This window comes from Puma concolor, chromosome B3 (genome assembly GCF_028749965.1).
Source record: "Puma concolor isolate L17-30 chromosome B3, mPumCon1.1.hap2, whole genome shotgun sequence".
NCBI classification, from domain to species: Eukaryota; Metazoa; Chordata; class Mammalia; order Carnivora; family Felidae; genus Puma; species Puma concolor.
The window spans coordinates 18,403,892-18,431,733 of record NC_141672.1 but is presented as its reverse complement, the minus strand read 5'-3'; the positions used below and the strand labels follow the sequence as shown (position 1 = coordinate 18,431,733).

Genomic DNA, 27,842 nt, shown 5'->3' with positions numbered 1-27,842 from the left:
TCAGCAAGAAAACCAAAGGTATAATGAGAAAAATAAAGATCACTTATGTGACACAAAGCATCATAATGGCTAAAACATGGGTATAAGAAACTGTCCGCTTGGGTCCAACTCTGTGACCTCAAACAAATGATTTAAACTCTCTGTTTCTTCAACACTTAATAAAAATAACTCACATAGTTGTATTATCATAAGGATTTGGAACATGACCTTACACAGAATAATTACTCAGTAAATTATTATTTTTATTATAATTTTTATTATTATTTTGGGAATTTAAAGAGAACTATTTGTCTTGAATTTAAATCAATAAACGCTATATGTTATTTGCATTATTATTGTGAAAAATCTAACTAAATCCCACTAGAGCAATTATAGATAATTTTCTACAAAAATTATTTTATACGATTATACTTTACGATTTTTTCTTTCATATAAAATGCACATTATCATATAAATAGTAAGCATTTTCATTTTTTTCTTTCATATCTAATTTAATCTTTGGATATTTAATCATTACTATCTTGGCATGAATATCACGGAAAATCTATTTCTACTATCAGAACTCTTAAAGCATCATCAAGCAACAATTGATAAGAATTCCATGTTGAGGCTTCATTATTAATGAAAACTAAGCCCAGGAATGGAAATTGGCACACCCCACTTTGTTCAGAATTTTCACTGAAATACTGAAATGGCTATATAAAAATGGAAAAATTGATAGCAGAGCTGGAAACTAGGGAAAGATGACATATCTATTCTTGATGGACTGAGGAATTTAGAGAAGATAATGTTCAGGAGAAATTCTTATAGAAAAGCATATGAGTTACAATAGGAGAAGTAATCAATTCTAGAGCTTGGAGTGAGTGGGTATGGCAGAGACAGAAGGGAAGGGTTTATTCAGCCTTGGCTGCACATTAGACCACCTGAAGAAGTTTTCAAAAACAATCACGTTATTGGAGTGTGTGGGTGACTTAGTTGGCTGTGTGTGGAAATCTTGATATCAGCTCAGGTCATGATATCACGGATGTGAGATCTAGTCTTGCATCCCTCTGAGCACAAAGCCTGCTTGGGATTCTCTCCCTCTCTCTCTTCCCCTCCCAACCCCCTCAAAATACATAAATAAACTTCAAAAATAATCACATGCAGATCTGATTTCAGAGCAATTAAATCCTAATCTTGGTTGCCAGGGAAACTCTATACATTTCTTTTCTTGTACGAATTTTCCAGATAATTCTATGTCCATGAGATGGCTATGAACCATTGGTCTAGAAAACAAACATTACATATACTTGTGTTTCCTGGGAAGTACAAGGATACCACTACACAAAACCCTGCTGTTCTACTCACTCTCAGCTTATGTTTTATGTTAGAACAGGCTAAGTAAAGCTAAAGGGTACTGAAAAGCGGTATGCCTGTGAGAGAAGGTAGGGGAAGGTAAGCCAGGGTTGGGCATTGACCCATCAGTGTTTGTTGTAAACTCTGAAGCTTTAATGATAAATGCTTAAGGAGAAAAATTTAAGATGACAAAATATAAAATATATCGGGCAAAATAATAAATATAAATGGGTTAAAAATTTCCATAATGAAATTCATGTAGGAATGCACAAAAATAATGTTATGCCATTTATAGAATTAAAATAAAATCATCGAAAAAAGTGTTAAAAGTGAAAGGAAGGATATATCAGGCAAATGAAAACGTAATATCACTAGGAATTGCAATTCAATATTGAAGTCGAATAAAATGAAATTCAAAGCCAAACCTACTGAAAAAGATAATGATAAGTCATTTTATATTGATAAAAAATGGAACCTACAAAGAATTGTCAAGACATTTTAATGTGCTGAATAATGTTATCTCAAATATATTTCAGAAAAGCCATAAGAAAAACAAAGAGATTTTTGAATTTAAATGAAATATGAAAGAGTAGAGACTTAATACTTCTGTCACTCTTTGTATTCTTGACAGATTTTTTTACTAAAATAAAATACAAATTCCAGATCTCTGCAATTCATTTTATTGTTGTATTCATTAACCTAATACCCCAGAGTTTCATGGTTGCAAAACAAACAGTATTCATCAGAATAAAAAGAATAAACATGATTGTCAAAATAAATGCTTCATGTATAAAATTATATTGATTTATATATCCAAAATACAGGAATTAAGTAAATTAAAAAAATGTTAAAAATATTCCTCTCTCCTAAACTTATTTTTTCTTGACTATTTGTGCCTCATAATTTATATTTTAAATACAAAATAACCCCAAAATTTCAAACCTGGCAAACATTTATCCCTATTAGTTTTCTCACCAGTCATGTTCAATATATGTACTGATTCACTGTCTACTTACAAAATTGTATAAAATACACCCACTAGAAAACCAGGGACTGTGATGTTAAAATAAGTCATTACAATTTTTTTAAAGTAATTAACTTAAAATTTCAAAATATTTAAAATATGGTATTTTAAAGTAAAAAAAAAAAAACACTGTTTTTGACCCATTCAGTTATCATCCATGATAAAGGAATATTTATAAAAGAATTCTTTTATAAAGAAAAAAATTATAAATGAATAGTTATACCTGGATGGTCCTCTAAGAAGAGGATTTTTATATTGCCCCTTGAAAGCTAAACTCAGCGGTGGGAGTGTTAATGCTTTCCATTGTGTTTTTCAAAAGACTGTGAGTCTTTCAGAAATCTTGATATTTACCAAGGCCACAGAGTAACAAGACAACTTAGTGGTAAATTAGCCTATAGATCGTTTAGGTGAATAGTCTCAAAAAAATCATGAATAGGGGCGCCTGGGTGGCGCAGTCGGTTAAGCGTCCGACTTCAACCAGGTCACTATCTCACGGTCGGTGAGTTCGAGCCCCGCGTCGGGCTCTGGGCTGATGGCTCAGAGCCTGGAGCCTGTTTCTGATTCTGTGTCTCCCTCTCTCTCTGCCCCTCGCCCGTTCATGCTCTGTCTCTCTCTGTCCCAAAAATAAATAAACGTTGAAAAAAAAAATTAAAAAAAAAAAAATCATGAATATCTTAACCTTGTATGAAGAAAGTGTAGTCAGGATTTTCCTGGAAATGTGGGGTCCTAGGAAGTGCTGAGAAGGAGCATGGTCCAGAAGAGGACTGGCCTAAGGGGACCCAGAAGACATTGATATCACTCGCTACTGGGAAGGCACAGCACTGATCATGGGTATCTGTAGCTGATGACAATGCGGGAGTCTTGAAGGCTGGACAGGATGAAGGCTGGACAGCACAGGGTTCTTCAATGGAATGAGGTACAAAGGAGCAGAGGCAAGAAAGAACATAGGATGGCATAAAAACTAATATCAGAAAACTATTTTCTACTTCTCTTCCTTCCCCCTTCTGAGAATGCCACTCACTAATCTCAGCAAAATTGATCACCCTTAGGAAGCCAGGTAAGGGAAATGGTGAAGAAATATGTTAAATTTAATTAATATTTTTATAAAAATAACTGTATATTAAACTGGGTATTATTAGATCCCTTAAAAGGGCTTGATATTGAGTTTTCTACTATTATGAAAATGGAGAGTTACTTATATTCACTTACTGGAAAATTAGGAAAGTCATGTTTCTGAACATCTGATTTATAAGTCTAAATTTCAAACCTGCCAAGCATTTATCCCTATCAGTTATCTCCCCAGTCATGATTAGTAGGTCTCTCACTGTTGATAACCCATGGGTGTTGTAAAAATCTGCTAATGTATTACACATATAATAAAAATGTATTGAAATATCATGCTACAAATATTGCAAAATACACAGCATTTTTTTTAATTTTTTTTTTTTTGTAACGTTTATTTATTTTTGAGACAGAGAGAGACAGAGCATGAACGGGGGAGGAGCAGAGAGAGAGGGAGACACAGAATGGGAAGCAGGCTCCAGGACCTGGGCTATCAGCCCAGAGCCCGACGCGGGGCTCAAACTCACAGACCGTGAGATCGTGACCTGAGCTGAAGTCGGACGCTTAACCGACTGAGCCACCCAGGCGCCCCACACAGCATTTTTAATGTGTTGGAGAACACACAGGGGCACACACAGAGAAATCATTAAATATATTTTTTTGCTATCGCTGTTCCTTTTTTTAATTTTTTTTTTCAACATTTATTTATTTTTGGGACAGAGAGAGACAGAGCATGAATGGGGGAGGGGCAGAGAGAGAGGGAGACACAGAATCGGAAACAGGCCCAGGCTCCGAGCCATCAGCCCAGAGCTTGACGCGGGGCTCGAACTCACAGACCGCGAGATCGTGACCTGGCTGAAGTCGGACGCTTAACCAACTGCGCCACCCAGGCGCCCCTGTTCCTTTTTTTAAATTGAAGTAGAGTTGACACACAATGTTACATTAATTTCAGGTGTACAACATAGTGATTTGACAAGTCTATACAATATGCTATGCTCACCACAAGCTGAGCTGCCATCTGTCACTGCACAACGTTATTACAATACCATCAACTATATTTCCTATGCTGTAACTTTTATCCCCATGACTTTTTATTCCACAACTGGGACTCTGTATCTCCCATTCCTCTTCACCTATTTTGCTCATTTCTGCACCGCATTCCCTCTGGCAACTATCAGTTTGTTATCAGTATTTATAGGTCTGTTTCTGCTCTCTCTGTTTATTTGTTCGTTTACTCATTTGTTTGGTTGTTCAGATTTTATATATATGTGATATCATAAAATATCTGTTTTTCTCTTTCTGACTTATTTAACTTAGCTTAATATACTCATGGTCCATCCATATTGTCACAAATGCACGATCTCATCCTTTTTTATGTAATCTTCTTTATCCATTCATCTATTGATAGTCACTTGGGTTGTTTCTATTCCTTGGCTATTGTAAATAATGCTGCAATAAACAGGGTTCATATAAATTTTCAAATTAGTGTTTTCATTTTCATTGGCTAAATACCCAGTAGCAGGATTACTGTATTGTATGGTATTTTTATTTTTAATTTGGGGGGGGGGGGCTTCCATATTGTTTGCCACAATGGCTGCATCAATTAACATTCTGACCAACAGTGCATGAGAGTTTCTTTTTCTCCACATCTTTGCCAATACTTGTTATTTCCTCTTTTTTATTCTAGCCATTTTGATTGATGTAAACTGATATCTAACTGTGATTTTTATTTGTATTTCCCTGATGATAAGTGATGTTGAGCATCTTTTCATGTGTCTCTTAACCATCTCTATGTCTACTTTGTAAAAAGTGTTAAGATCTTCTGCCCATTTTTTATGGAATTGTTTGCTTTTTTGGTATTGAGTTGTAGAAATTATTTATATATTTTGGATATTAACTCCTTATCAGATATATCACTTCCAAGAATCTTCTCCCACCCTTTAAATTTTGCTCATCTCTTCCTTAACTGTGAAAAAGCTTTTTATTTTGGTGTAGCCCCAATGTTTATTTTTGTTTTTGTTTCATTTTCCTGAGAAAGTAACAACCAATACCATAGAAATAAAAAGGATTATAAGATAACACTATGAAAAATTATATGCCAACAAATTGGGCAACCTAGAAGAAATGACAAATTCCTAGAAACATACAATTTTCCAAAATTGAATCAGGAAGCTATAGAAAATCTGAACAAATCACTTACCAGTAACAAAATTAAAATGGTCATTTAAAATCTGCCAACAAAGACAAGTCTAGGACCAGATGAATTTGTAGCTGAATTCTGCCAAAAAATTAAAAAAGAATTAATACCTAACATCTCCCCAAACATTCCAAAATATAGAAGATGTAGGAAAATGTCCAGATTTGTTCTATGAAACCACCATTAATTTGATACATTAACAAGGAAAAGGCACTACAAGAGACAGAAAGAGAGAAAGAAAAAAAAAGACTACAGGCCAATATCCCTGATGAACATACATGAAAAAACTCAACAAAATGTTAGCAAACTGCAATCAACAATACACTGAAAGATCATTCACCACTAACAAGTGGGATTAATACTGGGGATTCAGGGATAGTTCAATATTTATATATCAATTATCATGATACATCACATCATGAATTAAGAATTAAGAAGAATTAAGAATTAAGAAGTATGTGATGCAGAAAAAGCATTTGACAAAATTCAACAGTGCTTCATGATAAAAGCTCTCCACAATGTGGGTTTAGAGAGAATATACCTCAACATAATAAAAACCATTTTTGAAAAAACCCACAGGTAACATGCTCAATGCTGAAAAACTCTAAGATCAAGAACAAGAGAAGGATGCTCATTCTTGCCACTCTATTAAATATGAAATAGAAGGCATATTTATTAAATACAAAATAAAAAAAACATACATGTTGGTAAGGAAGAAGTTAAACTGTCATTGTTTGCAGATAATGATACTATGCTTAGAAAACCATCGACTCCACCAAAAAAAAATTAGAGATAATAAATAAATTCAGTAAAGTTGCAGGATATAAAATTAATATACAGTAATTGGTTGTGTTTCTATACATTCATAACAAAGTAGCAGAAAGGGATATTAAGAAAACACTTCCATTACAACTGCACCAAAAAGAATAAAATGTCTAGGAATGAATTTCACCAAAGTTATGAAAGATCTGTATTCTGACAATTATAAAACACTGATGAAAGAAATTGAAGACAACGCAAACAAATGGAAAGATAGTTTATGCTTATGGATTGAAAATATTAATATTGTTAAAGTGTCAGTACTACCCAAAGCAGCCTATATATTCAATGTAATTCCTGTCAAAACTCAACAAATAACACTAAAATGTTCATGGAAACACAAAAGACCCTGAATTGCTTCTTTGAAACAGAAGAGCAAAACTAGAGGTGTTGCAATTCCAGATTTCAAGACATATTACAAAGCTATAGTAATCAAAACAGTTTGGTACTGGCACAAAAATAGATATACAGATTGATAGAATAGAGAGACCGGAAATAAACTCCCACTTACATGGCCGATTATCTAAGACCAAAGAGACAAGAATATATAATTGAGAAAGGACAATCTCTTCAACAAATGGTTCTGGGAAAACTGGGCAGCTGCATGCAAAAGAATGAAAATGGACTACTTTAAGGGTACATGGTGGCTCAGTCTGTTAAGCATCTAACTCTGGATTTTTGCTCAGGTCATGATCCCAGGGTAGTGGGATCGAGCCCTGAGTCAGGCTCTGTGATGAGCATGGAGCCTGCTTAAGATCCTGTGTCTCTCTCCCTCTTCCCCTCTCCCCTGCTTCTGTGCTCTTTCTCTTTCTAAAATAAAAAGAAAAGAAAATGGGCCACTTTCTTACACCATACCCAGAAATAAACTCAAAATGGATTAAGGACCTAAAATGTGAGACCTGAAACCATAAAACTCCTAGAAGAAACAGGCAGTAATTTCTTGGACATCAGCTTTGCTATTTTATTTTATTTTATTTTATTTTATTTTATTTTATTTTATTTTATTTTATTTTATTTTATTTTATTTTATTTTATTTTATTTTATTTCATTTCATTTCATATTATTTTATTTTATTTTATTTTATTTTATTTTATTTTTTACAGTCAGGCTTACTCAAGCATAACTAAAGTACAATAAAATTTGCCTTTTAAGGTGAACAGTTTAATGTATTTTCACAAATATTCAAAATCATGTCACCAGCACCACAATCAAGGTATAGAATGTTTCCATCCCCATGAAAGTTCCTTTGTGCCTTTCTGTGGTGTTTACATATAATTTTAAGTAACAGAACTAGAACTAAATCAGTTAAAAATTGAAGAAGAAAAAGAACATGCCCAGAGTGATCAAAAAGGGAAACAACAGAAAACAAAATGAACTCAGTATTAGTGAATCAAAGGAAGGCTGTTGAGAGTGATAATAACTTTATTCTTTTTTTTTTTTTTTTTACAAATATGACCATCTTTTTTATTGTGTTTGAAAGCTGAACCTGTTGGCTCAACACTTACTTTAAAAATAAAGGAACTATGCATTAGGATTGCCTGGCTGGCTCAGTTCATAGAGTATGCAATTCTTGATTTTGGAGCTCATGAGTTCAAAGCCTACATTGGGCACAGAGTTTACTTTAAAAAATAAAAATAAAGCAATTATTTATGCTATAAACGCTGATGTACTGTGGTCCGTGATAAGAACCTTGATCCTTATATCCTTGATAAGGATGTAATAGTCCTTGTATTAGACTCAAGCCTTCTATCTTACTTCATATCTTACTTCAGCAATAGCCTATCAGATCACTGAATCCCAGTATACTCCAAGAGTGGCACAGTGGAAACTGAGGGTCTGAGGCTAATAATTGCTTGTGTATCAGTCCCTCCGACAGTGCCCAAGTTATCATGCTGCACTACTGCCTGTAGCATCCCTTTAGCATCCCAAGTGACTTTCAGGAATTGATTCACCTTCCGTAGTGCTTGCTTCATTCCTGGGGTTTAGTATGTTAAAGTATTTAGATGATTTGTTTTATTCAGTGTGAGGATAAGCAAAAATCTAAAAGGACTTGAAGTTACCAAAAGGTTACAGTTGTAGAAGTAAGAATGTTTGACATCTCTGCATCAAATTTGTGATAACTGAAGGGTAAGGAATCAGCCTTCCTATCTCATCCACAAGATTCTATCAATCTCTATCAGTGTTTTGTTTCGTTTTGTCTTGATTTTCCACTTTTAGATTTTCTCCTCTGCCGGTGTTTTTTTGTTTTTGATTTTGTTTTAACTTCACATATGATAAATTGTAAATTATTTCTGAAGACAAAAGCATCTTTTTGGGGTGCCTGGGTGGCTCAGTTGGTTGAGCATCTGACTTCAGCTGAGGTCATGATCTCATGGTTCATGGGGTCAAGCCCCCGCTGGGCTCTGTGCTGACAGCTCAGAGCCTGGCTTCAGATTCTGTGTCTCCCTCTCTCTTTGCTCCCACCTGCTTGCGGTCTGCCTCTCTCTCTCAAAAATAAATATACATTTAAAAAAATTTTAAGTATCTTTTTGATTTTAAGAGTAAATAAAATTTGACAGTGAAATCAAGGTCACCCTAGATACAATCTTATCCACTTAATCTAGAGAGGAAACTTCCATCCACCACGCTCCATTTTGCTTTATTTGTTTGTTTGTTTGTTTGTTTATTGCAAATAAAGTATCCCTAGTTTTTTAAAAAAAATTATTGAAGTATTATTAGTATACAATATCTTACTACTTTCATGTGTATATTGTAGTGATTCAATATTTTTATACATCACAAAATAATTCCCATAAATCTAATTACCATCTGTCATCATACAAACTATTACAATATTATTGACCATATTCCCTATGCTATACGTTACCTAGAAACCTCCCAAGGTAACATTTGTATAGAATTTGTTGTCACTTTTTCATGGCATGTTCCCTATCAATCGATGTCAAATTGAAGTATAATGAAACTTGGAAAAAAAGATCAAACAACTTTGCTTTAGTGAAAGTGATTTTTCTTCATAAATATATTTTCAAAACATTTTGTATTTATGAAATATTAAATTATCCACTAAAATTAAATGTTACATCTTATCAAATACTGCTAATATGCACAGATATAAAAGTGTCTCCTCACAAGAATCTTATGAGATGAAAAACAATTTACAAATTTATTTGCAATGTAAAAGAGTTATATTTTCATCAATTGATGACATCAGCGTATCCATTCATTTATTTATATACTGAGTTCCTACCCTTGGAGAGATAATGTTGGTGTAAAAACAAGTATAACACGGTTTTTGTTATTTACGTACCTATCATGAAGGTGGGGAGGCAAAATGAAATTCTACCCAGTTAAATGGCAATGCGTGAGGTAATTTTAAATTCAACAAAACACAAGGATTGGGAGAAGAAAGGCCACAATTAGCAGTTGAATATACATTACCCAGTGTCATAAGAGTGGGGTAAGGAGAAATTTTTGAGGCTTGGAATAAACTAAAATGTTACACAAGGAGAAAGGGTTTCAACTGAGGCTGGAAGAATGCATCACTTTGGTAAGTATCAGAAATGTATTTTCAAGTAAAATAGGATATTTAAAGGTTTCTAACAATAATTCAGCATCAACACGTCTTTGCTAACATATTATATAATTATTATATGGCAAGCATTCTCATCACTTTTCCAGAGAGGAATTCAGAGCCCATCAAGGGCCATTTCATTGCCCAAGCTGTTTGTGCCAGGATTGGTTATGGGATCTGGGGCAAAACCTCTTCCTCTGGTACTTATGGCCACCCTGATATCCTGCGGTAAACTAGCAAAGGCAGAGAAAAATCTAGATTACAGAATATCACATTTTATTGATCTAAGGATTTACACTAATATGTGGGATAAGCAATTTGTGAGCAAAGGGATGTGTTTATAAGACTGTCTTTAGTTGATGTATATTTACTCTCTAGGACACGTTTTGCAATCACAATTCACTTTCTCTGTTTCCTCTGCCTGCAACTTCCTAAAAGTATTGAGCAGTGAAGAAGTGAAGACACCTTTCAGGCTTTCAAGTCTCTCCTATGAGGGGTCACTCAGAGACCCATGCACTCTTACCCATGCACGCTTAATAGTTTGAGTTATGGATCACTGCTCAGTCAGTCCTGGGGCTTCTTTTTTTTTTTTTTTTTTTTTTAATTTTTTTAATGTTTATTTTTGAGAGAAAAAGAGACAGAGTGCTAGCGGGGTAGGGGCAGAGAGAGCAGAAGACACTGAATCCAAACCAGGCTCCAGGCTCTGAGCTGTCAGCACAGAGTCCAATGCGGGGCTCGAACCCACTAACCATGAGTGCATGACCTGAGTTGAAGTCAGACACTTAAATGACTGAGCCAACAAGGCGCCCCTCGTCCTCTGGCTTCTGATTCATTGCAGTGATATATCTCCTCAGGTGTATAGGTGGAGATATCTACTGTCATCAATAAAAACATATAATTCCTTATAGTATCAGGAACTGTAGGGTCTGGAGTAGTTACTTAGGTTTGGATTCTGTCTCCTTTCTTACATATTGCATGACCTTGAGTTAAGTTCTTAACCTCTGTTTCAGTTTCTATATCAGTACCTACCTGAAAGTTTTTTGTTATATACAGTACATGCTACCATAAATGTATGATATTAATTTTAGCTCTAATGCATACTTAATGCTAACTATTCCTCATCTTTATTCTTGTTAGTAATAAATATGTAAAGATTAAAGGGAATGCCAGAGGTCAACAAAAATGTAAGATGACTGATTTATTTATGGCAAAACAGGGAAAGAAATTATCTTAAGAAACATTTGACTTGATATATATTAATCTACTGAAAATATTATTAAAATTATTATTAAATAATTGCCTTTTAATGAATGATTATAATATACCAAGCAGGATACTAAGCATTTTATGTAGATAACAGAAAACAAAAATGGTAATCTTTGTGCAGTGATATTATGAATAAATTTCCTTGCTTCACATTTGTGTTTTAGAATGACTATGAATTCCTTGGTTAAAAAAAGTTTCTAGTCATTCTAACTAACAAGGGCTGCAAGACATTTAAGAGTTGTAACGCATTTTCCCCTTTTCTCTGTGACACAGCACTGAATACCTGTTGTATTTTCAACCACAGATGGTATCATTCAGTGGTGCTTAAAAGGACCTTTCTTCATAAATTCTGTAAAGTACATAAAGATCCTTTCATAAGAGATATAGCTATGTGTTACTCTCTATGATGGGTGTGAATGCACACATTTGTTTTTGTGAGAAACCAAACATTTTTCAAGGATGTGAATTCATAATTTATTATGTGGATGAATGATGTTTGTGCATTATATTCTTTTTCTTTCTAAAATTTACTGAAGGACAAAAAATAAAGTCCAACTCTTAAATCATTTGTGAGTACTAGAATGGAAAATTATAGCATCTTTAAATGGCACTTATTATATATGGAAAAAAGTAAACAGAAAATGAAAATACATTCATAGGAAGCTTAAGACAGTGAATGAAATAATTTTCAACTTAGAAGTTTCCTGGTCTTAGTGATGAAGAGGTTGGGGGGCAGGGAAACAAAAAATAGAAGATAAAAGCTGAGAAAAAAAAATTCTTACTGGTAAAAAGGCACTGGAAATGAATTACAGAAGAACCTTGGAATCAGAACATCAGTTTCCCTGCCATTAAAATATAGAACCTATATTTCAACTAAAATAATTTACACTGTAGGGGCTCCTGGGTGGCGCCAGTTAAGCATCTGACTCTTGATTTCGGCTCAGGTCATGATCTCACAATTCGTGGGTTCGAGCCCCGCGTCTGGCTCTGTGCTGACAGTGTAGAGCCTGCTTGGGATTTTCTCTCTCCCCTCTCTCTCTGCTCCTCCCCCACTTCCTCTCCCTAGCTCTCTCTCTCTTTCTCTCAAAATAAATAAATAAACTTAAAAAATAAAAATAAAATAACTTACACTGTAAATTAGACTCCTCTAGATCCTTAAGTATGTATCTGTGCCACAAAAGGCATTTAAATCCATAATACTATAAATAAGGAAACAGAAAATTTGAAGCCAGTAATTTACTTATTTATTTATTTTAAATATGACTGTAGAAATAAAAAGGGATTTTAAAATTATAACATACATCTGTGTATTTTAAGAAGTCTTTCAGGGGCGCCTGGGTGGCGCAGTCGGTTGAGCGTCCGACTTCAGCCAGGTCACGATCTCGCGGTCCGTGAGTTCGAGCCCCGCGTCGGGCTCTGGGCTGATGGCTCAGAGCCTGGAGCCTGTTTCCGATTCTGTGTCTCCCTCTCTCTCTGCCCCTCCCCCATTCGTGCTCTGTCTCCCTCTGTCCCAAAAATAAATAAACGTTGAAAAAAAAAATTTAAAAAAAAAATAAAAAAAGAAGTCTTTCATACCATTAATCTGTAGAAGTGCTGATTTATTAGAAACCTTATCTATTGATAATAGTAGGGAAAAAAAGAGGTCAATTTAACACAATAAATCATGGAAATATATTCATAGTAGAAAACACATTCCTGGTATATTTTATTTATAAAATTTTATGTAATATATATAATATAAATATAGTTGTATACATTATTCATACCATGTACATTTTGTATGAAGATAAATTAATATATATGGAAACATTTGTATAAGTATATATATATATCTGTGTATGTAGGTAAATACATGTATATGTATGTATGCATATTTAATGTGTACAGTAATAATTTAAACACAATATATTCCTAAATACAGTATGGGCATGTTCTAATTTTAAACATATGTATCCATTTTGAATTCATTTTTGTATATGGTATGAGAAAGTGGTCCAGTTTCATTCTTCTCCGTGTTGCTGTCCAATTTTAAAAAGATGTGAATGCCTTAAATTCAGTTTTCATTTCAAAGGACACATTCTCAAAGAGAAATTCTATGAACTTTCCATTATAAGTATGCTCTGCTATTCTTTCCCAACTCACCTCACTTGATTTTCTTCAAAGTTCTGGTCATATCTACGAGGCTTTTCTTCACTTACTGGTTGACTTGCTTAGTTTTGATCTACCTCCAACTAAAATATGAGTCTCCTCAGATGTTTTTCCATAACAGATCATCAGCTTCCAGGATGGGACTGGGAATGCAGTGGGTGCTATATAAATATTTATGAAAAGAATAAACAATCAGATTGAATACTAATGCGTAAGCTATCATTTGCAAGCCTATATTATATTCCCTGTGTCATCATTCAAATCCCGAAGGCATATCTAAAATCTTTAATTACCCAATACTTTCATCATGGTAGAAAATATTATTGAGAATATGCTGCTACTTGAGTTATTTCCCCATAAGGGGAATGAGTTGGTATTGCATCCCATTCACTTTAAGCATGAGAGGAGAGGAGTTTCAAACAGATCCAGTCAAAAAGCTTAATATGTTTCCTTTGGAGCATGGGGACAAAGGACAAAAAAAATCAAGAGGGTGAGAGGCTGGCTGAAGGCTAGCTGTGGTAATAGGAGTAGAGAGGGTGGTTTGGGAGGTAACTGATCTCTTACTGATAAGGTGCCCAAGGTCTTGTTTGGATTAAACCTGAAATGCTGTGTTCAAGGAAAATCACTTATGGCTGCAAAGCTCACAAAGAATGAAGGACTAGAGGCTGCGTCTATAGGAGATAAGATGGGGGAGGGCTGTATCCATATTATGTAGGGACGTGCAAAGATTTGACTTTTACACTGAGCGTTGGGGGATTGATTTTGAGCAAATGAGTAGCACGACCCAACTTGTTAGAAATGGATCAGGCTTGTTCTATGCTGAGAGCAGAAAATAAGAAAAGGAGTGGAGGGAGAAGATTAGTATCATAAATAATTCAGGAGACACTAACAATAACTTGACCAGGGTGGTAACCACTACCAGCATGTTTCACCTGGATTATTACAAATATTTCCTGCTTCCTTTAGCTGTCCTTCTTACCCCCCTCTCCTAAACCGATGAAGTTGGGTAGAAACGCAAAACAGGAGAAAGAATGAAAAAGCCAATCATAAAATCCCAGGTTAGGTAGCCAGCCCAACGTAGAACCACGCTGGGGGCAGGAAAGAGCTCCAATTTAAAAGAAGTTGGATTATTTTGATTATTACATTGAATTATTACATCGGCTATTTAATAACTGAACTGATTCTTTTTGAGTATAACTGACCAGGTAACTTTTTATTTCCTAAAAGTGTACATAGAGTACGAGACCCAAGCAATATTTCCTCTGAGGGCAGGGAAAACGCTAGTTTCAAGAAGGTCTAAAATAGGAGCTATCAGAAAGAAAGAAAAAAGGTTTTTGTTGTTGTTGTTGTTGTTTGTTTTGTTTTGTTTCCACCCTTTCTCTCAGACTGGCTAAATGGTGCTTGTATGGGTGTGGTGCTGTTTTTCCTTCAAACAAATGCGACCACTGTCAATATTGGGGAATTAAAAGCTTTAGGAAGACCTGTATTAATGAAACCTTGGTTTTCTCTGTATTTATAGAAATCTGGATATAAGCCTCTGGGAAAATTCTTTTGAACATATTAGATAAATAGAGTGAAATGATTAAAATCTTTTGAAACAGATAAGGGACGTGTGATTACCCTCCAGTTTTGCCTCTTCCTAGCAGGCCACATCATATCTTAGATGCAAGTTCCTCTCCTCTGTAAATGGCATTTAATATTTATATTACAGGCATTTGTGAGGGAAAGAATATAGAATAGAATATATGTAACTGCCTACTTCAGTAATTCAAAATGAAGTAGGTGATAGGGGCGCCTGGGTGGCTCAGTCGGTTAAGCGTCTGACTTTAGCTCAGGTCATGCTCTCATGGTTCGCGGGTTCGAGCCCCCTGCAGAGTGCCTGGGGGACATGCGAGTGGCTCCACACGGGACTCTGCACTAAGCATGGAGCCTGCTTGAGATTCTCTCTCCCTTTCTCTCTGTCCCCCCTTCACTCATGGGCATGTGCTCTCTCTCTCTCTCTCTCTCAAAATAAATAAATAAACATTTTAAAAAAAATGAAGTAGATGATTAATAAGCATTATTCATTTAATATTAAATCGAAACAAAAATGTCATTGTTTTTTTTTTCTTTTCCATTTGGGTTTCTGATGCAGTTGTTTGAAATAATTGTACCTCTCATTTAGTGTAAAATTATCATCACTGGTGTGTGCAGGGCCCATCTTTTGACTATTTGACTATTTGACTATTTGACTATTTTACTTCCCTTTAGCTGCATTATTTCCTATTATTATTCAATATTTACTTTCCAGAAGTATTTTGTTGCTATATGCTTTTTTGAAGTGTCTATTTTTGTTTGGGGTACATATGATTTTGACTTATACGTATAGTATTCCATTAGAGATGTCATCTCTTCCTTACATTTTTTTTTTCTCTGCACTGCTTCCTTCTTTAGATCCATCCATGTGCCTTACGAGGACTACGTGGTTCTTTGCTTTATTATCTTCTGTATATGCATCACCCGCAATTTACTAATATACATCCTTGATAATAGACATTACATTAGATCCAACTCCACCTCCCACAGTGGTTAACATCTACACACACCCCCTGAAGAACCTACGTGAGCGTTTCTTTGGAATATGTACCCAGGCACAAACAAGTATCTTAACTGACCTAATGCTGCTGTCCCACAACTGTCTGGAAGGGCCGTAGCCACCAACAATGCAGGACCGTTTTATATTCCACCATCTCCATCAACTTGACTCATTCATCTTTCTGAAATTTGCCAGTTTTAGAAAGTGATATCTTCTTGCTTTAATTTATACTTCTGTGTTTACTGATGTGATTGAGAATCCATTGCTGTTTAGATGGTTTCAGTTTGGTAAACTGCTTTAATATAATCCTTTCTCTTATATCCCTTGGAATATTAGTCTTTGTTGTAGTTGTTGTAATTTGCGGGTGTTCTCTGTATATTCTATGTAGCCAGCCCTCAATGGTTTTGGATATTGCAAATGTTTCTCCCATCAGCCAATAGGAGACTATAAGAAATCATGGTAAAGAACATGGACTCCTTATTTTACTAGCCACATGATCTTAGACAAGTTACTTTATCTCTTTTGTTGTTATTATTCTGTTTGATTCATCAGCAAAATGGGCATAATGATAGAAAAGGTTCTTGGCACACAGTAAGCACTATATGGGTATCAGCTCTTGTGATGATTCTTGCCTCTATTTATGCTGTCCTTTGTTTAAAAGAAATCCTTTATTTTGAACTGTAAATGAATTCCCTATATTTCAATGTTTTGTAGGTTTTACTTAGAAAGTCTGTCCTCACTTTTATATCACAAAGGTGTTATACTGCATTCTCTTCTATTAAATTTATCATTTGACCCTTCATTGTGAATCTTTAATCTATCCGGTTTATCAGGATTTCACCACTGAATGTATATAACAATCTAGTTTTTGTTTTTTGTTTTCTGTTTTTTTTCCTTCAGGCTGAACCAGTTTTGACAGTCTCAACTGCTAATCCCCATTGATTTGCAGGGTGTTTGACCATTTATCTTTCAAAAACAAACAAAAACTGTAAACTCAGAGTAGAGCAATAGCTTTTATGTTAGAGTTGAAATGGAGAATAAAACTTGGAATAACCACGGAAAAGCCTCTGGGTTTATGGTCTAAGCCTCTGTGAGAAATCAAGGATTTTATGATTTGCATTTTATGATTATTTTATTATATATATTATATATAAATAATGTATGCATACATACATACATATATATACATATATACATATATATACATATACATATATATACAACATACATATATATAAATTATATATAATATATACAACAACATATATATACATATATGCATACATATATACATATACATATATATACAACATACACATATATAAATTATATATAATATATATAATAAAATATATAAATTATATATAATATATAATAAAATATATAAATTATATACATAATTTTATATATAATCATAATATTTTATATATAATCATTTGACCCCAGTAAAGTAATTTTGTCTCTTTTCTTTTTTTTTTTATTAACACTTATGTATTATTGAGAGACAGTGAGACACAGCGTGAGCAGGGGAGGGGCAGAGAGAGGGGAGACACAGACTCCAAAGCAAGCTCCAGGCTCTGAGCTGTCAGCACAGAGCCGGATGCGGGGCTCGAACTCACAAACTGTGAGATCATGACCCGAGCCAAAGTCGGAGGCCCAACCGACCGAGCCACCCAGGTGCCCCTCGTCTCTTTTCAAAGAAGGCTTAATTAAATGCCAAATAAGTGGATGCATTTGGTTGTGCAGTTACTGTTGAGAAGACAGTGTTTATCCTTTAAAATTTCTTGTCCTTCTTTCCATAGCTCACCCAGATATAATCTGATTCAGTTGTTGGTGGACATTAACGGGACTTTATTTTATCAAGGAAAGACGAAGAGTGTCTCATTCACAATCACTAATTATCATTTAGTAGGTGGAGGTGGAAGACAGGGAAACAGAGTGGCTATGGTTTAGAAGGAGTATGGGTTTTGAAAACAGATGCCTTTAGGATGTGAACCTTAGCTTATTCATTAAGATAGTTTTCTCATCTGTATACTGATGATGTTTGTCGCATCATCTAAATGAAAAATATGTCTCTCAAGTTTTTTTTTCCAAATGTTTAATGACATAATACTCAATATATGTTAACTCCACCTTTTTTTTTCTTTCCAAAATATAAAATTAGAAAGCCAATTTACAATTAAAACTGCACTGTACTGTATAAAAATGAAGTTTTAACTCTCTCCCACTCTGTATTTTACAGACTTGCACATTTATATTTTTAAATCATCAAGAATGGGAAAATCTGATTAACATGAAGTCTTCAAATGCCTGCTTCAAACGGGAGACCAGCTGAAGCCAAGAACAGAAACCCTGAATTGTGTACTGAATACCAGACAAGCATTAATACATTGGCTTCTTTGGTACCAGGTAATTAAAATGTGTAATTTGATCTTAATTAAATTACAGGCTACCCCAAGACCTTGATCAGTGACCTTTTGGCTTCCTCCACCCTATGTGAAGAAAACAAATAGACTTTAGAAATATAACCCCTTCATTCTCCTTCCTCTTCCCCTACTTCATCCTACCCCTGTAGACATTTACTTCCATTGGGTACAGTGTCAACATACATCAAATGTGCCAATTATATTCAATGCTATCTCCCAACTACCAAGCGTGGTTTTTTTATTTTTAACTTAGCAGCAGGGACAGTGTGTGGGCAGCACCAGTTATGTAATTCCTGTGCGTACCCAACCTCCCACCAGCGTTGAGCTTGATCTTCAAAATCCTCCCCAGGTAGTACTCTTTCCCTTTTGGCTTTTGTCTAGTCTTCCCCTTTTCTGCCTTTCCTCTGCTGGTTTTTGATGCTTTTTATTTTGGTAGAAGTGTTTCTGATCAGCATGAGAAGTATCCTGGAGCTTTTCTATCTTGCAGAGTTGGTTAATGAGATTGTTGCAGACTTTAGATTCTAAAAAAGAGTTCTTCAATTTACTGGGTGAGGTTAAAGTCAAAATCAAGAGAATTTATGTTTTTGTTGAAGCTTCATGAAGCAGTTAAAAAAGCGGTGAACTTGGAGTCAAACATCTGGAATTGAACGTAACTCTACAGACTATTAATTGTATGATTGTATATTTCTCGGGACGCCTGGGTGGCTCAGCCAGTTAAGCGTCCAACTTTGGCTCAAGTCATGATCTCACAGTTGGTGACTGCGAGCCCCGCATGGAGCTCTGTGTTGGCAGCTCAGAGCCTGGAGCCTCCCTCGGACTCTGTGTCTCCTTCTCTCTCTGCCCCTCCCCGTTCATGCTCTGTCTCTCTCTGTCTCAAAAATAAACGTTAAAATTTTTTTTTAAATAAACATTAAAACTATATATATATATATATATATATATATATATATATATATATAGTTTTCTCATCTTAGTTTCCTGATCTATAAAGTAAGGGTAGTAACAACCACCTGCCTAACTCACAAGATACATATAAAAACTGAAGTAAAAACATCCATGTAGGAAAAGAATTATCCCACTTATTTTATTTGGAATGACAAGACAGCATAACACTTTAAATTTTTGCCTTTTTAAAAAGTGACCTCACATATATTTGCTCATTAAATCTTTCTTCTCATTATCTATAACTGTAGTAATTTTGTGAATATAAAATATTGTTTTTTACTCCCTCGTTAGTTTGTCAGAAGCATTTTCTAAAGCCACCTCTTTTAAATTGAATGTGAGTTTAAATTTTTAATTAGGATTCACAAAAGTTTTTGTTTTCTGAGTTATTACAAACTAAAGTGGTATGTTTATATTTCCATAATGTCAGAATAAAATAAAAATTAAGGCATTTTAAGTAAGTTTTTATAAATTATGTAAATGAATAATTATATCTGCATGAGTAAGTAATACCCATGGGTAAGCAATTCAAGAGTGGAAATAACTATTTTCATGTTTATATTCTTAGACTAATGAATGAAGAAAGAATCAAGAGCTTTAATTAAAACACATGGTATTGTTTCCTTCTTTTTAATCTAAAAAAGAAGCCTATATCAGGTGTTAGTGTTTTATTCAAAAATGATCAAATATTTATTCGAAACCATCAGTTGTGTGTTACCTTAAAATTCCTATTTAAATATAGGCTTTTTATAATTATCTTATTAGAATATTGATTTTGATCCTTGTGGCTCTTTACATTGTTTATGGACAGTGTTTCTCTATCAAATATAGGGTTTCTGGCCATAGCTGACAGTAAATACACATTCAATACTTTGTATCGATTCTAATATTTGTATTTTGAACATATTTCTCAGTTGCTAAAACAGCAATGCTATGTATCATTTCTCTGAATTTTGTATTCATCATTGTTTACTTCTGAAATTTGTTATATATTACATATACGTGAATTTGGATTAGATTTTATTTCATATTTTTGACTATAGTTCTTTAATATCAACTTTATTTTAGACTTCAAGAAAGTCACAAAAATAAATTAGGTGCACATACAAATACAAATTCATAGTTCTTTCCTCATTTAAGACACTTCAATTAGGATAAGTTAGGGATGCATATTGTAATTCCTAGAAGAACCACTAAATTATAATAATATAACTAGAAATATGATAATTAAGATGAAATACCAAAAATATTTACCAATCCAAAGAAGCAACCCAAAGAATTCCAGTAGGAACATAGAACAAATGAAAAATAAGATGAGACAAATGCAAAGCCAACAGCAAGTTAGAAGACCTAAATAAACCTTATTCCTAATTATTCAGGATGAGATCCCCAAAATGGAATTAAAAAAGAAAAAAAAAGAAGACAAATGTTATGCAATTGACAGGAGATGCACTTCAGATACATAGATACGAAACGATTAATATTAATTAATATTAATAAAAGAATGGAAAAAAGATATGGAATGCAGACAACAGTGTGCTTAAGAAAGTAGGATAACTGCGGTGCCTGGGTGGCTCAGTCGGTTAAGCGTCTGACTCCGGCTCAGGTCATGATCTCAAGGTTCATGAATTCGAGCCCCGCATCAGGCCCTCTGCTGACAGTGTGGGATTCTGTCTCTCTACGTCTCTCTCTGCCACTCCTGTGTGTGTGCGTGTGTGTGTGTGTGTGTGTGTGTGTGTCTCAAAATAAGTAATAAATAAACTTTAAAAAAATCATTTATGAAAAAAGAAAGAAAGTAAGGTAACTACGTCAATATCACAAAAAGTCAACTTTGAGACAAGGAGCACTGCCTACCAAAAAGTAAATAATAATATATAATAATGGTAAAAGAATCAGTATATTCTGAAAGTATAATAATTATAAGTATATATGAACCTAATAAAAAAGCCTCAAAAATAATAGTCCAAACCGTCAAAACTAAATTAAAATATATATAAATTCACAATTATAGTTGGAGACTAATTCCCCTCATTCAGTAATGAATAGGTTAACTAGAAAAATAATCAGTCAGGATGTACCAACTCCCTTAACCTAATTTTCATTTACAGAACACCACACTCAATAACTGCAAAAAGAACAGTTATTTCAAGCCCATATAGAAATTCATTAAGAGAGGTCATGTTATGGGCTATAAAACAAGTCTTAATAGATTTCATTTCAAAAGATCAAAATGTTAGAGCATGTTTTCTGATCACAGTGAAATTACATTAGAAATCATAAAATATCTTAAAAAGAACCAAATAGGTAGGCACTCATTAACTCATTTCTAAGTACGCAATTCGTAAACATTTTTAACTTAATGATAATGAAAACACAAAACATCAAAACTAGTGGGATGCCACTAAAATGAAGCTTTAGAAGAAAATGTATAACTTCAAATTCTTACATGGGGAAGAATAATACTATAAAGTTGAAGATCCAAGCTTTCGTTTTGGAAGTGAAAATAAAAAACAAGTTAAATTCAGATGAAAGGAAGAAAGGAACTAATGAAACAGGAAGAAAAACATGCAATAGAAAAAAAATCAATAAAAACAAAAGTGGTTCTCTGAAAACTCTAAAAATAGATGTATAAAATTCTAGCTTGACTGTTCAAGAAAGAGGGGGAACACAAAATACCAACATTAGGAATGAAGAAAATACACCATTATGTATCCATAGTAATTAAAATTCATAAATAGATACTATAAATAGATTTACACAATGAATTTGACAACATAGACAGAATGAATAATTGTTGGAAAGGCACACTTACCAAAACTCAAGTGAGAATAGAACATATCAAGAACTCTTACATTAGTTTTCTATTGCTGATATAACAAATCACCACATACCCCACAACTTAAAACAATACAAATTGATTATCTGATAGTTCTGGAAGTCAGAAGTCCAAAATGGATTTCACTGACTGAAACCAAAGTGTCAATAGCGCTGCCTCTCCTTGAGAGGCTCTAGGGAAGGAACGGTTTCCTACTTTTTTCTGTCTTCCAGAAGACACCTGAATTCCTTGGTTCATGCTCCTCTATCTGCCCTCTAAGTCATCAATAGCAGTTGAGTTTTCCCCAAACTGCATCATTCTGAGACTGTCTTTTCTACCTTCCTCTTTTGTGTTTAGAAATCTGATGATTAAATTTGACCTAAGCACAAAATGAGGATAATCTCCCTATTTTAAAATCAGGTAATTAATAATTGCTATCTTAATTCTCCTTTCCCATATAAAATAACATATTCACATGCTCCAGAAATTAGGATGTAGACATCTTTGAGAGGCCATTATTCTGCCTATCATAGCTTTATATCTATTAAATAAATTAAAAGTTAAAAATCTTAGGTTCAAAGAATTCTAAGCCCAGATATTTGCAAGGGCAAAATCTATTAAATATTTTTGGGAAAAATAATACCAAAACCACAAAAAATTATTTAGAATAAAGAACACTTCTCAACTTATTTTCTGAGGTCAGGGTTCTTCTGATACAAAGACTACATTAAAAGATTACAAGAAAAGTATACCCTATACCAAAATTTCTCATAAACATAGATATGTAAACCCTTATCAAAACTTTAGGAAATGATGTCCAACACTACATAAAAGGAATTACACATTATGACTAAATGGGACTTATTTCAGGAATTCAAGTTTGCTTAATATCTGGGTATCAATCAGTACATGTTACAAAATTAATAGACTAAAACAGAAAAAAATAGAGTATATCAATAAATGAAGGAAAAGCATTTGACAGTGCTCATTTATGATAAAGAATTTTTCCAGAATGTATAAATCAACAACATATATAATTCAATAATAAAATGACAAATAACAAAGCTAGACTGAAAACATCCACATGTCCTGAGTTCATTTATGTGAATTTCCAGAACCGGAAAAATCATAAGTGACAGAAAGGAGATTAGTGGTTGAACTTGGGCTCATGGTTATAGGAGGGACTGTCTGAAAAAATAGCAGGTCGAAACTTCTGGGGGGAAAAAAAGTGCTCTGTATCTTGAATGGGATGATGATTTCATGACTGTATGCCTTTGTCAAAAATTATTAAAAGGTACATTTTCAATGGTCTTAGTTTGTTGTGCAAAAATTATACTTTTAAAAGTTGATTTAAAAATAGCAGTTTCCTCTAGGAAGTGGAGTCAGGCATGAAGGCACAGACAACTGGAGGGTGAATTTGTATCCTAAGTGATTCCACTTACTTTGTCTTTTATAGGTTATGCCTCTTGCAGTCTTGCAATGTGGTGAGTCTGGGTAGAGAAGTGTTGTGAGCTTTCATATTCACGAATATCATTGTATGTCATTTGAATTTTATAACCATAAGAATTGCATTTTGAAAAATCAAGCATAAATACCATAGAACATGTACAGAAACAATACGGAACTTGATAAAGGGCTGTAAATCCCTATCCTTGAGGGAAAAGCATAAGACCCTTGTGTGATTGCCAAATCCATTAGATTTCTGACGAGGAGAGATTTTCACAGTAGAGGTTTTCATTTCTGGAACTTTCTTTTGTAGATTGCATAACTCTATTTTTGGCAACAATTTGAAGAAATGGAATCTAGATGGAAATTTATCCTTTTATGAGCTTGAATAACGGTTACTTTTTAGAAAAAAAAAAAAAAACATCAAAAACTTCTATTTTGAAAATGCCTAGCTGAATGTTTACAGATGGAGGAGAGTGGGGTAACAGGCTTCACCTGTAAAAAAAAAAAAAAAATAGATGCATAAACTCTTCTGCATAATAAATAAATAGGAATTAGGGATGAGAATACAGAGTGCGTGGAGAAGAAAGGTATTGGAGAAATCAAACAAAGACAAATTTCCATAGCTGACCCAACTGGATTTGAACAGGTCAGTCATGTAGGAGGGTGAGGTGATCTGTAAGTGGAATTAACTTAATATATGCAGAGCTCAAAGTCAGAGGCATGTAAGAAATATATGGACCTCTCACCTACTCTCTCCAGGTAAATCAGATAGAATATGTGACTCTCATCTTAATACTGTGAATAAAACTAAATTTATGTGAAGCTCAAAGGACTGCATACATTTGATGACATGTTGAATACAAAAAGCATGCAGATTTGTAATCCCTCTTCTGGCCCACCTATTTGTGTATTTTCTCAACACGTCGCTTTCCTCTTTGCTTTTCTGATTCCTCTGTGACATAAGAAATTCAAAGTATGGTTTTCAAGATCCCTCTTTAGTTTGATTTTTTTTAATGCCATCTTGACATCTGTGCCACTAACTTTATCTTAATTTTATTTGAAATGCCTTTCAGTTTAAAAATTATATATTTCGCCCACAGTTTTGAAAAGGGCAAAATGTTAGGGTTTTTAAGATCTTTCTTGTTTTGTTTTAATTGGGTTTAGTTCAAGTTCAGTAAATATTCACTGGCAACCTTTGACATTGTGAGTACATGCTGGGGCTCCAATGGTGACCAGGTTCATGTCTTCACGAACCATTGTGCTGTGGGAGAAACAGACACAATTCAAATTTCAAGTTACCTCATTTTTCTAATTCTTTCACAAAGATATTATATGGATTAATGAAATCTCACAACTAAAAAAAAAAAAAAAAAAGAAGGAGAAGAAATCTCCCAGCTGATTAGAAACATTAATGTTAACTTTTGAATATTTGAACATCAAATGATCATAAATGCCATATTGCCAACATTTCTTCTTTACAGATACTAGAAAATGATAGAGAAGAGGGGTGGAGAGAAAAACCCAGTCTCTCGACATGATAAGACAGTGGACAGTGTCCTCTGCCCAGCTGTGACCATGTCTTTGAGTCATGCTGATATTCCCTTCCACTGATGGCAGTTTAACTAAACGAACAAATACCCCCGGCATATGGTCAGCCTAATTATCACTGGAGAAACTAAAATTCATTAAGTCTTTGGTAATAAATGGTTTTAAAAACCTGCAAACAAAAGTAAAAGGAACCTGTTATTTTATCTCTAGTGATGCTGGGTAGTGGCATCTCCCCATCAGCCGTGCAATCACCAAGGATAAATAACCGATATACTTAACCATTCTGTACCCATTCAACTATTCTGTTTTTCACTTTCAGTGACAGCATTTAATAAATTTCATGAAGTATTCAACACTTCACTATAAAGTAGTCTTCATGTTAGATGATTTTGCCCAATGTAAGCTGAAATAAGTGCTCTGAGCACATTTAAGGTAGGCTAGGCTAAGCTGTGATGTCCAGTAGATTAGGTGTATTAAATATATTTTTTACTTATATTTTAAACTTATGATGGGTTTATCAGGACATCACCCCACTGTAAGTCAAGGAAGATCTGCATTATTTCCCTAAGCAGCCTTTAAAGTTCTGGCATTCTAATGAACTCGATGCTGATTGTTGTCTGACTGGGATGCTGTTCAAATATTTAGCTTTATTTAAATGATTATTTGTAAAGTTTACTATTATACAGACAGGGGTTGAGTAGCTAGAAGATAAAAAGAAATGGCACTTCACTGTGCATCTTTTGTAACTGTTCAGGTGAACAACGTGTGATTAGATGAGTTTGTTACTTGCCTGGATTGTTCATCAGTGTCATCCAATATTTGTATATATTTTTAATATTACTCACTCTGAAAGATTTTCTTTATTTTTATTTTTTAAATGTTTATTTATTTTGAGAGACACAGAGAGAGAGAGAGAGAACAAGCAGAGGAGGGGCAGAGAGAAGGAGAGAGAGAATTGCAAGCAGGCTCCGTGCTATCAACGCAAAGCCGATGCAGGCCTCCATCTCACCAACCATGGGATCATGACCTGAGACAAAATGAAGAGTCAGATGCTCAACTGACTGAGCCACTCAGGCACCCTCAAATATTTTCTTTAAATAAAAGACAGGATAGTGTGATAAGTGGCCAGTTACTGGAATCAGGCAGCTAGTATTCAAATACAGTTTCTCCTTTTATCACTTGTGGGACCAAAAGCAAATTACTTAAGTTTCATGCCTCTGTTTCACATCTGTAAAATGGAAATAATAATAGTACTTTCCCCATGAAGTTACTATGAGGATTAAGTAAACCGATGCAAACAAAGCACTTATGACAGTGCCTAGGAAAAGGCATGAAGTCATAAATGTCATTGTATTGGGGTTTGAAATAAGAAGTCATTTTCATGGTTATCAAGAGTGAAAAATCATACGATGCAGAAACCATGACTTCAGTTTATCAGTGAATCCTATGGCGACTCAGAAACATGTTCTACAGCTGTGACCAGCCAACTCTCTCCTCTGACGGTGAGGTGGTCGAGGGCTCTAGGTGGAGGTGGTTCTGCTGTTATCCCTGTCAGCTGTCTTATTTATCAGCCCTTCTATTCTCACTCAAATCAATGAAGTGGTTATACTCTCTGCTTTACCACAGCATCGGCTTAGGAGAACTTCACTGCCCAGCCTGCACATCTTTGTAAAAGCCCTTTCTTAGAGTCTCTGTTTCCTGTGGTATTTTACTGGACACATTTCACTCCATTCTCTGGAGAAGGTTATTTATTTTTCTTTTATGATAGTGTTTTCCTGTCTTGCTATGTGTCTCATGCCTTCCTCTATGGCATAATTTCCTGTGCTTGAACTTTAAATAGTTCCTCTGACATGTGTGCCCTGTGTACTTTCTGCAGATGCCCATCGTGATATTTGCTCTATGTCACTGGTTAAATCAGTTCATCATTCAACAAATACTTATTAAATAACATTGCACACCAGACCTTGTCCCTGCATTTTGAGTTTAATGCTGACAGAAACAAGACAAATATCAAATAAAGAAATGCATAAATAAATGTGTATTTAAAGGAAAAACACAGGACCATGGGAAATTATAATGGGGAAATCTAATTTAGGTAGAGTTGAGTGTGGTCAAGGAAGGATGTTCTCAGAAGGTCTGGTCTGAGGTGTCTCTGAAAGTTAAGTTATAATGTCTGGGAAGCTACCAGATATAAATTTGAAGACTTTGAAGATGATACTTATTACCACATAAATTACTTGGAGAGGTATAGAGTAAGGAGAGCGCCCACAGCTTACCTCTGAGAAATTCTAATATTTAAAGGCTGGATGGAGAAAGACGACCCTGATTAGGTGACTTAGATAGAAATAAGAGGTATGTATAGCTGGGGAATATCTTCTTCCATGAGTCATAAAAGAAACTCTCCCAGAAAGGAGCTTATTGTCAACTATCTTGCATCTACTGGGAGCACTAGTTGGGTGAGGAGAGAAAGGGTGCATATGGTCATTGAGAATTCAACTGAAAGTAATTGCTGACCTTTGTAATATGTTTTAATAGAGGAGTGGGAACGGATGCCAGATCAGAGAGCAGAGTTGGGAGGGTGAGATAAAAAATAGGTTTGGAGAAGTGTGGGAGGGAAGCCATGGTGTCACCTTCATAGCTTTTATTCTTCTTGAGAAATTGACC

The 27,842-nt window shown here is 34.5% G+C and overlaps 1 long non-coding RNA gene across 6 annotated transcripts in view; it reads left to right on the top strand.

Moving 5' to 3' along the window:
• The window catches only part of LOC147579786 (uncharacterized), a 494,570-nt gene that overhangs the window by 150,369 nt on the left and 316,359 nt on the right, over window positions 1-27,842 (top strand). For all 6 annotated transcript variants that reach the window (XR_015252119.1, XR_015252118.1, XR_015252116.1 and 3 more), the window contains one exon: window positions 18,241-18,407. This is a non-coding gene — a long non-coding RNA (uncharacterized LOC147579786). The remainder of the gene's footprint in view (window positions 1-18,240; window positions 18,408-27,842) is intronic.